Below are 7143 nucleotides of genomic sequence, written 5' to 3'. Positions count from 1 at the left end.
ATAGCGACCCCTCCTTGGGTTTCCAAGGTGGTCACTACGGAAGTAGATTGCCCAACCTTCCTTCTGAGGAGTGGCTGGTGGGTTGAACCACCAGCCTTCTGGTTAACAGTAAAGTGTCTTAGACACTACACTACCAGAGCTCCATAATTTATCAATATTTGCCTTTTAATTATTGTACTTTTGATATTATATTTTTGATTATATACTTATATCTTGACATATTATATATGATTCTTGCACTAAGTAAAGGCTAAGTATGCAATCTTACTTTTGTTTCCACCTGGGTAATAATCAACATGGATCAAATCCCCAGTGTGTGAAGATGGATCCAATCTTCTTTCACATTCCCCCTTCGTCATCCTCATCACCAGCCATTCAAGCAGCATTATCATTCATACCCTACCCACCTGGAGCTTGGTCACAGCTTATAAGTTTGATGGAAACACATAGCCCTCTTTTTACTCCACTGGATAACGATCTCATTCTCTTCTTGCAATCTGAAATATTATCTGGGTGCTAGTTTGTCTCCATATTCACAAATATCTCCACCTTTCATTATCTCTTACTCTCACTTCTAACAGAATGGAAAACTGATTCTTTGTACATTTCTTGGTAACCACAAAAGCACCCGAGGATGTGTTTGCTTCTGCAAGTTCCAAGTTGAGATTCTACCAATCATACCAGGCTGGGTCTTTTGGGGAACTTTCATCTCCATAGCAGATTAGTTAGTTACAGAAAGATAATTAACTGTTGGGCTCAGGGCTTTGCTCTCTTTACATAGAAGCTCTCTGAATTTTGTTGTAGGATTTGCTTTTCTCTTTATTTTCTGTTTTTATAAAATGGTTAATAATTTCCTTTGGTTTTAGGTTTCATATGGTTATAGCTTAAAGCCACTTAGAAACAGAGAACACAGGCCAGTTCCAACACACTGCCACAAACTTCTGTAGCACTCCTCCATTAAGGGTATTATCCAGTTTTGAAACATGGAAAACTGACTTTTTGTTTAAATGTCTAACGCTAACTTTACACTGCCTTTGGGAATGTAGAAATGCCATATCTAAAAATGATGCTGAGCTTCTTCCAGGAACTCATATGCATTATATGGATGTACATTTTGATTCTTTGACATATTTTTTTTCTGTCTAATTGGCATGACTTAACTAAAGGCCGATCAGAAAATCAGCATTTACCTTGGAGAAGCTTTGACCTCCATAAATGAATATTTCTGTGCAGTAAATTAGAAAATAAAGGCTCCTCCATTAAAAAAAAAAAAAAAATGCAATGAGCAACCCCCTTTAAAAAAAAAAAAAAAATGATACATCTAAGCTTCACAAAGACATCAGAATAGCAACATAACCTCTCTGTAATATACTGTTTCTAAATTAGCTAAACAAAATAAAAAATTGCAGAATATGGTTTCTGAAGTAAGAAAACAAAATAAATAATTACATAGGCAGAAGTCTGCTATGCTTACACCCCCTGCTGCAGTTCTTTCTGCTCCTCTGCCAGCAACCACTCCTCTGTAACATTCCTACCCTTTTGGAAACACTATGTTTGAACTTCCTTCTTCTCTGAAGAAGCTGTTAAAGTTTTGAAGCTAGAGAGTCCAAAAACAGAATGTGCAAAGCCAAGTCCTCTAATGATTTTTAATATTCATCCCATGGAATCTTGTGTGGTTAACAGAGAAAGCCCAAAGGATCCTATTTCTTTTACTCCTTGACTCACACAAAATTACATAGCATTGTTAAAGATTTTCAAAAATTACATGAGAATTCTTACACATTTGCTTAAGATTTTAAAATCCTCATTAAAGTTTCTCAGCCCAGGTTGTCTGATTTTTTGTCAATAAGTCCATATATTAGTTGGCCCTGGGGAAGCCAAATTATGCTTAGAATACATTGAATGGAAAGATCCCCAAGACAGTTTAGTGTTGGATACAGACAAAACATCTGAAACCCTTCTCACAGATGTTCAAGATAGAGGCCAAAAATTACTTGAAGCAATCTCTAAGGCCTATACTAAAAAATGGTTTAGACAAAAACCCATTGTTACATACAAAATAAGACAAAAATAAACTATATAAGATTATCATGGGTCCTTTACACAAAGGAACTAAGGAACATTTAATGCAGTATTATATCTAACTTCAAGCCTGAAATTTCACCCTTAGTTAAAAGAGCTTATTTAGATTTGATTGAAGAACTTGGCATTTCAGTTTGCCCAAAATTTAGAAACGAAGTAAACTTTTAAGGACGTTTACATTAGCTACAAAGGAGTTCTGGTAGCATAGTGCTTAAGGCATTTGACTGGTAGCCAGAAGGCTGGAGGTTCAAACCCACCAGCCACTCCTCAGAAGGAAGGTTGGACAATCCTCTTCTGTAGTGATACCACCTCGGAAACCCAAGGAGGGGTTGCTATGAATCGGGTCTGACTTGATGGCACATAACAACAACATAACAACACAAAGGACTACCCAGAAAAGAAATCTGAAACCTTCCAATTGACCTAAAACTGGTCTCGGCAGAGTTGTAGGAAAACTGACCATTGGAAAAAATAATGTTTTCAATTGTAAAACAGGTTTCCGCTCCAACCACCAATCCAGTCCCTAATTTAGAATGAAAGGGGCTCCAGGAACAACACAGACACTTTTCCCTTGGTATCTCTAAATCCTCAGAGAGAACCAACTATGTGCATTAAGGAAGAATGCTGCCAGTTTTCAATTAATATAGAAGCTACCCTATTTGCAATTAACTCCGCAGGTTTACAAATGCCTGTACCCTTGGGTAAAAATAATGCGAGTTACTAATAAAGAATAAACATTAGTTAATTCTCAACCTACACAGATATCTCTTGGGCACATTGGAGATCTACATCCTTTTTTGCTTAGGGGTTATACACTTGTTGATTTCATAGGAAGAGATAGTCTATATAAGTGGAATAGCCATTTATAACTTAAAGAAAGATGAGAACATACTATTAATTTTGCTTGAACCTCAGGACTTAAGGAAATATACCATTTAAAAGGAAGAGGATCTTTACTACATGCAAGCCCTTACTGCATCCTATGAAAACTCTGCTAGTTCAAGCTCCCTCATCCCTTAAATTATTGTTTTTGTTGTTGTTATGTGAGTTTGAATCGCCAGCCTTCTGGTTAGAAGTCAAGTGCCTCAGGCACTATGCTACCAGAGCTCCTAAATTATTCTTAGATACCCAAAATTTTATTGGCCACAAAAATCACAGATTTTTGTTGAGTGCTCTCTACTAAACGTATTTATACCAAATGGACACATTGCCCAACAACCCCTCAATACTCACTTAAATGAGAAGTAAAGGAAGGAGAAACTCCTGTAATTCAGGATTTTCTTTCTAAAGGGTTAATCATCCCCTTCACTAGCCTGTGCAACATATCTGTTCTTCCAGTTAAGAAACCACAAAATCTTGTTGTTGTTAGGTGCCATCAAGTTGGCTGCAACTCATAGTAACCTGATGTACCACAGAACAAAAAGGCAGCCTGTCCTTCACCATCCTCACAATTCATGCTATACCTGAGCCCTTCATTGGAGCCATTGTGCCAATCCATCTGATTGAGGGTCTTCCCTTTGTTTTCTGACCCTCTACTTTACCAAGCATGATATCCTTCTACAGGGAATGATCTCTTCTGACAACAGGATGAAAGTAAATGAGAAGAAGTCTGGCTTTTTGCTTCTGAGGAGCATTCCAGCTATAATTCTTCCTGGATATATTCATTTATTATTCTGGCAGTCCATGGTATTTACACAATTCCTCACCAATATCAGAATTGAAAGGCATCACCTCTTCTTTAATCTTTCTTATCCATTGTTTACCTTCATATGCTTATGATGCAATTGAAAATACCATGGTTTGGGTTAGGCACATCTTAGTCTTCAAAGTAACATCTTTGTTCTTCAACACTTCTTTAAAGAAGCCTTTTACAGCAAATTTGCTCAGTGCAGTGATACATCTAATTTCTTGACTGCTGCTTCCATGGGTGTTGGTAGTGAATCCAGGTAAAATGAAATCGCTGACAACTTCAATCTTTTCTCCATTTATAATTATGTTTCTTATTGGTCCAGTTGTGAGGATTTTGGTTTTCTCTATGTTGAGATGTGATCCATATTGAACACTGTAGTACTTGATCCTCATCAGTAAGTGTTTCAAGTCTTCTTCACTTTCAGCAAGCAAGGTTGTGTCATCTGTATATCTCAGATTGTTAATAAATCTTTCTCCAATCCTGATGCTATGTTCTTCTTCACATACTTAATTCAGCCTCCTGTATTATTTTCTCATCATACAGATTTAATAAGTATGGTGGAGGGATACATCCTTGATGTACACCCTTCCTGATTTTAAACAATGAAGTATCCACTTGTGCTGTTTGAATTATAATCTCTTTGTCTATGTACAGGTTTCTTATGAGTACAATTAAGTGTTATGGAATTCCTATTATTCAAAATGACATCCATAATTTGTTATGATCCACATAGTCAAATGACTTTGCCTGGGCAATAAAACACAGATAAGCATCTTTCTGGTATTCTTTGCTTTCAGCCAAGATCCATCTAACATCAGTAATGATATCCCTCATTCCATTCTCTTCTGAAGCCAGCTTGAATTTCTGGAAGTTCTCTGTCAATATACTGCCACAAAAACTTTTTAATTATTTTCAGCAAAATTTTACTTGTGTGTGATAATAATGATATTGTTCAGTAATTTCTGCATTCTGTTGGATCTGTTGGATTCTGAATGGTGATTTTTTGGAATGGGCCCAAATGTCAAACTTCTTCACTGAGTTCATCAGGTAGCTGTCTTCCAGATTACTTGGTATAAATAAGTATGCACCTCCAGTGCTGAATACTTTTCTTGAAACATCTATTCCATTCTGTTTTGTTGAAGCCACAAAATAGAAGATGGACATTTATTCAGGACTTATAAGTAACTAACCACATATTCATTCATAGATTACCAGTTGTCCCTAATCCATATTTGCTACTTTCCAATATTCTCCCTAACATAGTATGCTATACTGTGACACACTTTTGTAATGATATTTTTTTCTTTTTTTGTATTCCAGTAGACAGTGGAAGCCAATATTAATTTACCTTTACTGGGAACAGCCAACAATTCACCTAGACTATCATGCATAGTGCTTCACTGATTTCTCCACTTACTTTTCTCAGATTTTGTATTCAAGTTTGCCATCTTTGAAATTTCCAAGTGATTCCACCTTGTTTCAATATGATAATGATATATTTTTGCTCCACATCTTGGCAAACTTGCCTAGAAGACATTATCACTTTATTAAAACATTTAGCTGCTGATGGGCATAAGATTATGGAGGATAGTTACAATTAGAATAAAATGTTAGAGCCCTTCTATCAAATACATACATCATTTAATCTCTGCAGAATGCATTTCTATTGACTCATGAGAAAAGAACCTTTTGCAGCCTTGTCTTTACCTAAAACAAACAATTAAAGGGATTTTTAGGGCATTGTGACTATAGTCAAGCTTGGATTCCCAACTTTCCTCTCATGGTTCAAACTTTCTACAAATATTAAAATTCTCTGAGCCTGATCCAATTTATCTTACAGCAGAAGATTAAAGGGTGATAACTAAATTAAAAGAAACTTTAATTACATACCCACTGTAGGTTTCCCTGTCATTTTGGCTACTCTTTAATTTTGCATGAAGTTTCTGGTAATAATGCCTTAGATATTCTTATACAGAAATATGGAGACCCAGATAGACTTGTTGATTATTATGACCTGAAATGGGCCTTATGGCTAGAGCTTACACCCCTTGCCCTAGACCATAGTTGCTACTCCAAAATTCATGGAATCTACTGCAGATATAGTTTTATGGTACTTTTTAGATATATGTGTACCATATACTGTGTCTGTTTTAACCCAACATTCATCTATCAACAAACTCACTTCCTATGATGTCCTTTTGGAAGCTTCAAATATTAGACTACTTTAATCAACTACTTTAAAACTATTCTTTCTTCTCCCTATAAATGATCAAAGTGATTGTCCTTCCAAAGATTATTAAATGGATTACTCTTTCAATTTTCCATCAATGCAGGAACTATCCTATGAATGTTTGGGTCTCACTGAGTAGCTTTTGACTCCTCATACTGATTTAAAGGAAATTCCTTTTGAAAATCCTAATAATATTACCTGTAGATGGCTCTCATATAAAACCAGCTCCTGGCATTTTGTTATCAGGCTGCTTGTGCTGTCACAATTTCTACTGAAGTTCTTGAAAGTTTTACTAAAATTCCTGAAACCCAGCCATTTCTTAAAGACGCTTCAACCTGACAAGCTGCTTGTACTGCTCTTACTATAGCCTGCAAACTTGTTAAAGGGATCTATGAATAATGTTATAGATTCAAAATATGAATCTGAAGTTATTCATGACTATGGTATGTTATAGGAGCTCTGGTTGTGTAGTGCCTAAGGCATTTGACTGCTAACCAGAAAGCTGGTGGGAAGGGTCACTATGAGTTGTTTTCGATTCAATGACAGTGGGTTTGTTTTTTGTTTTTGTTTTTTTGTTTTTTTTTTGGTTAAACTATTAAAAATGGGACTATAATAGTATACCTTTTAGAAGCCTTGTTGTTTCCTTTTTAAATTGCTGTAGTTAAAATACACATCCACTAACTGAACCCAGCTTGAACTTCTGGAACTTCTCTGTCAATACATTGCTGCAAAAATTTTTGAATTATTTTCAGCAAAATTTTCCTTGGGTGTGATATTAATGAAATTGTTCAATAATAATTTAATTGTGCTCATGAGGAAATTGTCCATACATGAGGAGGCAGTCATTCAAGCAGAAAACAAAGGGATATTGTTTGGTTTTAAATCAGGAAACATATGCATGAGGTTTATCCTTTCATCATACTTATTCAAACAATATGTTAAGCACATAATCTGAGGAACTGGACTATATGAAGAAGAATGTGGACTTGGAATTGGAGGAAGACTCGTTAAAAACTTGCAGTATGTACATGACACAATCTTGTTTGCTGAAAGTGAAGAGGACTTGAAGCAGTGACTGATGAAGGTCAAAGACTATACCCTTCAGTATGCATTATGTCTCAACATAAAGAAAACAAAAATT

This window comes from Orycteropus afer, unplaced genomic scaffold (assembly GCF_000298275.1).
Source record: "Orycteropus afer afer isolate SDZICR_OR568_19922 unplaced genomic scaffold, OryAfe1.0 scaffold00412, whole genome shotgun sequence".
In the NCBI taxonomy this organism is placed as follows: Eukaryota; Metazoa; Chordata; class Mammalia; order Tubulidentata; family Orycteropodidae; genus Orycteropus; species Orycteropus afer.
This window is presented reverse-complemented; position numbering follows the sequence as displayed.